This window comes from Antrostomus carolinensis, unplaced genomic scaffold (genome assembly GCF_000700745.2).
Source record: "Antrostomus carolinensis isolate BGI_N321 unplaced genomic scaffold, ASM70074v2 scaffold2723, whole genome shotgun sequence".
Classification (NCBI taxonomy): Eukaryota; Metazoa; Chordata; class Aves; order Caprimulgiformes; family Caprimulgidae; genus Antrostomus; species Antrostomus carolinensis.
The window spans coordinates 1-10,668 of NW_010302926.1; positions in this window are offsets into that span (position 1 = coordinate 1).

Below are 10,668 nucleotides of genomic sequence, written 5' to 3' on the forward strand. Positions count from 1 at the left end.
GACTGGAGAAGGTGTTTCCCCGCTCTCCGAGCTCCGGCAGCCTCCTGCCCCGCGGTTGAAGGACGGGCAGCGGGTGGAAGGCGATGGCAGCAGAGGGGGAAGTACCACCCGGCGACTCCTCCCGAGGAAGGGTGTTGGGTTGGAGTTTGTGTTGGTTTTTTTTAAAGTTAATGTATCATAATTAGCGTGAACAAAGAGAAGAGATCAGAAGTGAAAATTAACTCTGTAAGAAAAGGGACAGACAGCCTTGAGAACGCATCCTGCTGCCTGGCTGCAGACACCAACGCCAGCCGCCTGTTTTCAACTTGTGCCAACTCTGGGATCCTTCTCAGGTTTGTCAGGGCAAAGTCACTAACTGGCTTCACCCAGAACGTGGCGGTGGTGCCAGCACTGCCAGAGCTTTCCCTCAAATGGAGGGACACAGCAGCAGCAGCAGCCTGGCTGTGTCACCACCCACCTCCCTGCAGTGCCTGGGGGCAAGGTCAGGCCATTCTTGTCCTTGAAGTGACTTGGAGCAAAGGGGTTCTCCTGCCTTTTCAGAAGACTTCTTCCTAGAAAGTTTTGGGTTTTTTTTAAAACACTGAAACTATAATTTTTCTCCCCCTGGGGACTGTGGCTTCCCTTGAATTCACATCAGACGATCACTACCAACAGAGCTGGCCTTGCCATTGCAACAACCCGGTGACAAATATTATCCTCGTTTTTTAGATACAGGGGATGCACAAAACCTTAATGATTCACTGAGTGTGAATTTCTGGTAACAAAGACCAACCTTAATGTTAGGATTTTAAAAATTCGGAACCACACTTTTCATCTTTCTTATCTGGATAAGCATCTCTGCTGTTCTTTGTGGCTGCCTACACCTCACACCTTTTTATCAGCTCCTTTTTGCATCATGCCCTCTCGCAGAATCAGAGTGGCTGAGGTTGTAAGGGACCTTGGGAGGTCACCTGGTCCAAGCCTCCTGCTTGAGCAGGGACACCTACAACAGGTTGCCCATGACCATGTCCAGACAGCTTTTGAATATCTCCAAGGATGGAGACTCCACAGCCTCTCTGGGCAACCTGTGCCAGTGCTCATCTCTTTTCTCTTAATTTTTTTTTATCCATTCATTCACCTCAACCCACCACCCTCTATACCCAAGGCCTCTTCGCCCATATTCTTTACTGCTGTGCCATACTATCAGCCTGCTGTGGCTGCAACTTGGGGTGGACATGAAGCTTGTACTCTAGGCCCATCTGCAGAGCAGCAGCAATAAAACATCCTGGAAATAAACTGTTGGCTATTTTTTCCATCTACTTTCCACTGCCTCACCTATGAGCAAAATCTTTAAGAAATGTGCAGACAGCTGCCCTTCGTATTGTCCAGATCTCTCATAGCTCTGATGTGGATTTTAAAAACACAGACACAGGTAGATATGGACATGTACTTAAATCTTTACCAGTCAGTCTGAGTTGGGACTAGCCAGTTATTTCAGTTTACAAAAAGTAGCTTTCTGAGGGTATATTTACCAGTCACAAACCTTATTCAGGGGACCAGCACTTACTATACAAGGTCCTGCCTAATTTTCTGGACAAGGAGCAGACAATTCTCTCAGTGATACAGATGCCCCAAACCTTGCACAAAAATAGGAAAGGTTTCATTCCAGAACAGTATAGAGAAAAAATAAACCACATTTTGAGAGTACCTACACATAGTTGCCCATTCTCAGGGAAATGACAATCAGGGTTAAAACTACAAAATGTAGCAGCAGCCCCTCTGGAACATTATAGATGAGACACTCCCTCTGACATTCAAAATAAAAGTAATTAAGGCTCCAAAACCAAATTAGAAGAGTGGCAATTTATTGGGACTCCACAAACAGGCTTCAGGGAGACTTAGGCTCTCAGTGACTGTTTATTACTTTTAATTCTTCTTTGCCATATGTACATCTCACAGCTTTCCTACCTATTGCTTAAATAAAGTCTAATCCCTAAGATGTAGCAAACTTGAATATAATAATTAGCATTTACAAAGCATCCGATGTCTTCAAAGGATTTAAGCATTAATTAATCCCCCATAACCACCTCAGGATGTAGTTAAGTATAATATGCTGAGTGGTTTGCACACAGAGACAGTCAAAACACCTAGCTGCATCCAAAATCTGTCCACACTCCATCAGCGAGGTGCCCGTGGGGGCATCACGGGGCAGCATGAAGCATTACCAGGGCTGTGCTTGTCCAAGAACAAAGAGCCGACCTAATCAGAAATGCTAATCCCAAACAGTAACATTTGGTACTCAAATCTATTTCTCCTTTCTTCACTGCATCTAAAAGCAGAAAATACAGAAGCGTAACAAATGGCAGTTCTACTGGAGGCACGTAAGTAAATTCTAATCAAAGTAGTTAAGCTACATCAATATACGATATTAACATGGCCCAGATTACAGAATCCCTTTCTTTTTGTGTACCCTGCCGTAACTAAGTACCACATGACTTACAAGTACGTATTCTTGACACATTTAAAATAATCAAATGGAAACTGCCAAGCAGAGTTGCCAACAGGAACCCAGTTTTAGCCATCGACACTTTCCACAATGGGAGAAAAGTTAGGCTTTTACCCAAAGATGCAAGATCTACCATGTGGCAGGTGGCCTCGCATATTAACACAGCTGTCAGCATTAACAGCAGTGCCCACACACACAGGCCAAGACAGATGGGGGAAACAGGTTCCTTTCTGCCTCAGATTCGAGTACTCACATGTGGCCCATACGAGGTAATATTGCATTGCCCAAGGCACTGAGAAGCCATTAAAACACAGTTGCAGAGGGAAACAATGGCAGAGAATTGGAAAATGTCAAGCTGAGGCTCTCAATACATTTTTTTCTTTCATAGTTCATCCTGCCTGAAGTTCCACTTGAATCAGTATTTCAAATAAGACTGGGGAGGGTGCTGTGCCTATTCCGTATTCACTGATTTTCTACTGCAATTCAGATTATAATGGTTGTGCATGAGGGAAACCTCCCCCTTCTCTTTACTGCTTTAGAGTGAGCAGATGGTGAAATTTTAATTGTGCTTTCTGAATTTCCTCCCTTTTATGGGTCTTTAAAATCTTCAGTCCAATCTTTTGTTTTGATACCAAAAAGGAAAGTGAGTTTCCAGCATACTGGTGTATGAAGAGCTCTCCTCTCACACCCAGTTTTATAACTTTTCTGATACTTTAAAGTCATAACTATGGGAGAAAAACTAAACACTTCCCTGCAAGCACATTTTAGCACTATTAAATGGAAAAAAAAAACCCCAAAACCCCATTCTCAAACTATTTGCATTGTTGGACTGCTACAATAAGAAATGGTCTTATGTTTTGAGGTACATCCCTACTAAACAAAAGCATAGTTCAGTTTTCTGTTTCATACATGTCTAATGCATTTATCCATTAAAATATTTTGTCTGTCTTGGCTATTTTTTCTTGTTAGTAGGCAATCCCATTTTCCAGGCTCTTATAGAATATGTCTATAGGTAGATGTGGCACAAATAGCAATAGTATTTTAATAATGGATGGTCCCTTACCTATCTTCTTCCTTGCCAGTATATAATATATTATGACAAGGTTTCTAATAGGTGGCGTGAAACCATGAATTAATAAATACATATAACGAAGTCACCACCTGTAATGCTTCCTAGTAGTTTTCGACAATGTTAGTTGTCCAGATGTTGAAACAAATACTGATGACTTCAAAAATCTCTAATCTGTGCTTATTCTAAAATGAAAGCAAACAACAGAATTGAAGATTTGGGTCTTAGATATGTTATTACACAGATGAAGCATATTAGCAAGGATTTCTAGGCTGTATTTTCTATCTAGCTACGACCTTCTGCTGTACAGCATGCACTGCACAGCTTCCAGCAATCCTCATCCTTTAGCTGTGAACACACAGTTCCTCCATTTGATTTACTGATAATGGTTTAAAAGAAAGCCACATGGTCAGCTGCTATTGTTGAAATGCCTTCGTGTCTGGAGAAGACAGCTGGAAATGACTCATGGTGTTAACTGCAGTTACTGAGAGCTCAAACTGTGTTCGTTATTATTTTGGATGAGATTTATACACTTTGCCACCTATGGCCAAAGTTCAGTGTAGTAATTGAAATCTTTAAATCAACTTTTTGGAAGGCCTCTCCCGTTTGTTTTCCACACTATAATTTGTGACATTTACATTTACCCAGTAGCAGAAGTGCTAAAATGGAAAACTAATTGTAAAGGACAAAAAAAGTGACCGACACACCTAAAGAACCTCTTTTAAAATAGACTCTTGCTGCACCTGGGCATGGAGCAAAAAGCATTCAGAAGCCTCATACTATGGTGATATGTATGCACCTAACTACTCTAGATGAGGACCAAAGTCCTTTTCTGTTAATTCAAACAGAATTGATAACTTTCAGGTTGTCTGGAAAGGTTTCAAGACATTTTTGATAGCACCTCATATTAAGTACTCTTGTGTGAATACAAAGATGAAACTCGTATGCTTACCAATGCTAATCATTGCAAAACATCCTACCCTAACTGGAGCTCAAGAAAATCTGCATTTCATATAATGAGGTTTCCGTAAAACCATCCTCTTCTGGGTTATGCTTCCTTGCTAAGCCAATCTGTCTACTCACCACCACCCTTACTAGAAAAATGATGGTTAAACAGAATGCTTCAGTAAGACAATCTCATCCACTTTCTGACATATACTGTGTATATGGTAAAAAGCAGCACAATTTAGTGTCCAGAAGAATGCAAGAGCTTTCAGAAAGAGGTATCTTACATGCAAATAAAGAAAATCCATGACATAGATAACCAACAATTTGTACATTGTAATTAATTTAACATTTTTCCATCTAAAATGTCTTTTGAATACCAGATTTGTAGTTAAAAAAGGAATATACACCTTTCTGCACAAATCTACACACTTTCAAATATCGAATCAAATTACTAATCTTGTAAAGGCTTACCCTATTTCCGTGCATGTACATAAAAGTACTTTTTTCAATTCACAGATTACTAAGCAGCTTTGGATTGTGGTGCAAGCCTATGTACAGTAAATTTAAGCCTCTGGACAGCAGACTTGCCTTTTTTAGCTACCCTTCAAAGACTTCTTAAAACTAGTCCCTGGACCCCAAGGCTTCCTAGAACCACTAACTACAAAACACTGTCCGAGACACACCAATTCCATCCCTTTGTCTATCCTCCTGGATTTCACAACACAGAATACTTTTTAACCAAATGATCTGAGCCCTTTATAAAACATTATGCAAAATGTTTGAGAATTAGAATATATATATATATATATATAAAAATAAACCCTTACCATAGTCATAGTGAGCACAAGTATTAGTATATTCCAAAAGGAAGAATCACCTATAGCGTCCAGAGAAATACACTGCAAAATATTCTGTATGTAAAAATGACTGTAAGCACACCAATCTCTAACAAGCAGAATTCTTGTGGGTTTGAGACAAACAGGATCGTAAAAGTTTTTGGCTGCAAATGCTGCAGAATCCCATCTGGTTTCATGGAACAACATATTTTCGTCTCCATTTCAGCTTCCGGGGGCGGGGGGGGGGAAGTAAAGAAAGAAGAGACCTTTTCTTATGTATACAAATTATATCCATAAGTTATTCCAAACAGGCAGAAAATACTTCAATCTTATTACAGAACAAACAGAAAAACAGAGTCTAATTCTTGGCATACAAATTTCACATAACAGTAAACATTATGTGCAGCATACAGAAAAAGGGCAAGATAGAAATATTAAAGCCCAAGTTTGTAAGAATGTGAGTGACCATGACTAGACTATGCCTAGTTAGCTGGATAAGTAACAGCATAACTGACACCCCCTACCCACCCCCTTTTTTTTTTAAAGCCCAGTGCAACAGAACCTTTAGTAAGGGAAAGATTTCTCTTAATACCAAGAACAAAAAATTCTGAATAATCAACCTCACTCAAGCATTCATTGTTATTGAAGCCAGAGGAAAAAGGCTTTTTCAGCGAAGTAAACACCATCGTAAGGAAATGTGTGGCCAATGGGGATATAAGCCAGAAACTCAGTCTTTTTATCTGATGTCGTTCTTTAGAAATATTTTCTGTATGTAATGCACAGCTTTAATCCAATAAAACATGAGTAATAAGACTAAAGATGTTTCCAAAAAAAAATTCCCTACAATGGAAGATAGCATATTATAGGATGCACTTAGGGTAGCTCATAACTATTAGATGTATAGCAGTTTTTCCAAATTTTGTTCAGGGTGTGCTGAACTGCTGCTGAAAAGAAAGGTTCACATCACCTCTTCATTAAACTGATTCCCTGAATAAAGCTGTAAACTTTTCTTCATATTAGGAACTGATTGAAATGCTCCTATTTAGTAGGATATCAATATCAGATCAACTGTTATTCACTTAAAAACTCAGGCATTGCTACAGCCTTGAAGAAAGCATGTACATGTAGATCTTTTTGTATCCTGCATAAATCAAGGGCTTATTTATAAAAATGCATTACCTGATATGATGACAGGACAGACACCTCAAGGAAAGTATGGCACTTATTACCCACAAAAGGGTTTGTTTTTTTTTTTTAATCCTTTTTCGAACCAGTGCATAACATAGAGTAGACAAGAGAACTAAATAGTACTTTAACAGTTATGAAATGGGTGAAAAGGAAATCTGGTATTCAAAAATATTCCTACAACCTAACCTAGTTGATTTTGGATATGTCTTTTAATTTCCAGAAACTGTAATGCTACAACACAAAAGGTCTGTACATGTGCTGATATTGGTAAGTCAACACTGAAGTGGTTATTCTGCAATTGCTTTCTAAGATAAAATTTATTATTCTTATTTTATAATGCTACCAATTAAAGAAACAGTAAAGCTCAAACCTTAATTGCAATACACAGCAATACCTTCTAACCACTAGACTGGATTAGTTTATAGATCAATTCAGTCTGCTTTGAAACTGCTGCCAACAGTTTTTTAGAGCATTAACTTGCTCTTAATTTAAACCTCAGCAGAGGACTTAAAAAACAGAGAATTACCTATGGGCTCTAGGCACCTCAAAATAGAGTAACACTTTCCCTCTGAAAACTACCTTAAGAATGTAAAAGATCCTCTAAAGAGAGAGGAAAGAAGGGGGGAAAAAATATTACAAAAGAAAAGCATCACCTTTCCCAGCAGAAACATTCTACCTTTGAGAAGAAACCCTTCATCCATCCTTACTTCCCCAAAGCAAGAATGTAACTACTGTCCAACAAAATCAGACAAAAGATGTTAAATTGGGACCAAGTTGCTTCAATGTAATCCACTGATATTATAATAAATTATGAAAACATTTTTGGAATATTGTTACCATTGAAAACAGCATATACTTTCTGGTTCATTGAATTAATCTGTTACTTGTTACATCAATTTTTAGACACTTTTTTTCCCTGATCAGTTTACGCTAATAAATGTTGGTGGATAAGATTAAAATATTGAGAGATTTACTTGCAGAGTGAGACTTTAAGTAAAAAAAAACAAAAAACCAAACCCAAACATTGCCAAGTTTTTCCCTAATAACACCTTTGAACCTATGCGATCGTAAATACAGACAATGCCAGGAACAGCAATGATACCTGACAGCTGATAATAACACTTTTTTACTCATGATTGCCTATTTTTTTTTCACAAATCACATTATACCAGTTCCTCTAAACTGGAAGTGTTACCACTTAATCCCTGTCTAATGATTATACCCCTTTATTAGTGGAATAAATTTACCCAGTTTCAACTGGACCATACTACAAACTGATATTTTACCAGATATTTCACTGGAGTTATTCCTGGGCAACCTTGGCATCTGGAGTCCTCTTGCCAAGTTCTGCTATTCTTTTACGTGGTTTCAACTCCATGGTTTTAAAACTTTGTAAATGTTTCCCTCTTAATTTTGCCCAGGCATGCCTACACTAGTGCTAGTTCAGGTCATGAGGGTACTTTAAAGATCATCCTCCTTAACAGTGCTTTTGTTTACATTACAAAGCAGGCTGGGAGTACACAAACTGAATTCTTTTTGGATGAAACTACACTGGAAAGCTCAGAATGCTCCCAGCGTGGTCCACTCGGTCTGGAGGGCCAGAAAGGAGCAAGGCTGAAGGAAACTCAGAAACACACAGACTGAGGACACCAGGTCCTCAGCACCAACCACCTTGCTCTACAAAAGCAGTTTGATGGGGCTGCTCTCCTTACTAGGGAGCCTGTATTGTCAAGCATCCACTTCAATCATTTACCATGGTTACTTCATTGAGCCTCTGAGAGCCTTGGACATCTTCAATATTCATTAGCATTAGCACATGACTCTACTTCAGCCCAAACAAACTTCTTCCACACATCCCAATTTCCTTGATTTCATCCATCCTTTCCTTACTGTCTTTGCTTCCCTTTACTGACAACTGTCAGGCAAGTCTTCAGCAAACTGAATTTGGTCCAATAACTATCTTGCTAGGCTTACAGTCTACTTACTGATCTCCACAAAGTTGTTTTTAAAAAGACTACCTAACATGAAGTATCTAAATTTACACTTCTTTTTCTAAACAAGTTAACCCGATCTTCAAGGGTGCCTCCTGAATCACTGAGAAATTACTTGGGGTCCCTTGTGAGTTTGTGCCTGAGCAATATGATTGTCACACAATTAAGTTCATCTCCTGACAAACAATTTGTAAGACATAAGATCATTTAATGGTAGAAAAGAGATATTAACAGCCTAGTTTTCATTTTAAGGATTGATTTTGGAAAAGGGTAGTGGGAGTGGGCTTCATGCTATCACTAGAAAAGTGGAAAAAGTCAACGTGGCTGATTGGCATGGTGAGATCCGGACATCCACTGAGAGAGGACAGCACTTTAGCACATCCGCACTGTACTTCTGCAAACAAGAACTTCATACAGCTAAAAAATACTCAGCCAATTAAGTAGCAATCTAACTGACTGAACATGGGTAAATTAATTATAAAGTACCAGTTCACACCAACACAGATGCGTTCATTATGTAACTTGCTGTGACAGGAGCTACAGAGCCTCAGAACTAAAGTATGGTTACAGAATATTACTAAAAACACTTGGCATTTGTTGTAGGACAGCATTGTAAGTCCTGAATTCTGATTAGCTACTACACATAATAATACTTTTGCATAGTAACAATGCATTTTATAATTTAAGCAGTCAAGTATGGGCTGTGCAATAATAATTTAAAAAGATCAGGGCATATCAAATTAACCTTTCAAAGCAAACTTTCCTTACCTTTCTGAAAGAGAAGAGTTGAAGCTTTTTCTCAGTAGTCCTCTTTTTTGCTTTTTTAATTCCACTCTTCTGTGACTTTCTCTCATTATCTATTTTGTTTCTCAAAAGTAACAACAGGGATGGGAGCTGCAAAGTTCCATTAGCAGAGTACTCGGCAGAAGTTAAAAGGAAGAGACCAGAAAGTTTAGGAGCAAGAGTTCTAAGGATTTCTGTGAAACAGAAATAAGGCAGGCCAGAAAGAATTAAAGGAGTGGATGACAGAAATTAATCATAAGGAGAGTGATTTCCCAAACAAGTAAAACTTAAGTAAAAAAAAAAAAAAAAAAAAAAGAGAGAAAAAAAAAGAACTTTTAAGATTAAACTGTATTTCTTGGCATAAAAAATGTTTGCTTCTAAGGACAAGTATTTTGAATCAACATTAATTTTATTTCTTATTACTAATGAAATGTTACTTCCTGATTAGAGCTTCTAGGTGATGAGCTGCTTTCTGAGACAGAGGGTTACACAGCTGTTTTGAGGAAGCACTGCCATGCAACGTTACAATTCCATGTATTACCACATCCGAATGCCTTCCTGGAGACAACCAAGCAGTGCAGCTGAGCTGTTGTGTCTAGCCTTTCACAGCAGCTTATCTTTCTTATTAGTAAATAAAAAACCAAGCATATTATAGTTAGAGGGCTGAGATTAAAGGAAAGATCCATTATATTTATATCCTAACACTAAGAACTGCTCTTACTTAGCAGAAAATTGCCTGGGAGTCTTCAGGCCAGGCAGACTCTCAGCACACCTGCAAGTAGCTACAGGTTAAACACATGAAGTTCCTTCCCATGGACTCATGTCTTGAGTACCAGAGAGGCAAGGCTGGAAAGAATCAGGATTTACACCTTTACCTGATAGCCCCCACTTGGTAAAGAAAAGATGTAGAAGGCAACACTTTGTATGTGAGAATGACTGCCTCACATTTCAGCTGAAAATATTACAGTCTGAAGCATTACCAGGCATACATTAAGGAAATGAATAAGTACGTAGGAGGGCAGTGTGCCTAGTGCACAGAAGCAACAACACATAACATTGTGGGGGGTGTAAAGTCCAAACTCTCTCAGAGTCTCTTTCTGTCACTCTATTGCCTTTTAAGTTCCCACTTAATGCATATACCTAGAGTAACATGGAGGGAAAAAAAGAGAATATTCTGCAAGTCTCATTTAAACCTCCAAAGGAACTTGCCTGCTTTGTTCTCAAGGCACAATGAACTCTTACATGCAAACTGTCTTGGAGCATCCAGGTGGAACTCATTAATTATTTTAACGTCGTAAATGTAATGGGAGAACAGCGTTGAAGACTGATGCCCACTAGGCCCTCAGAAAACAACTCCAAAGAAGCCTT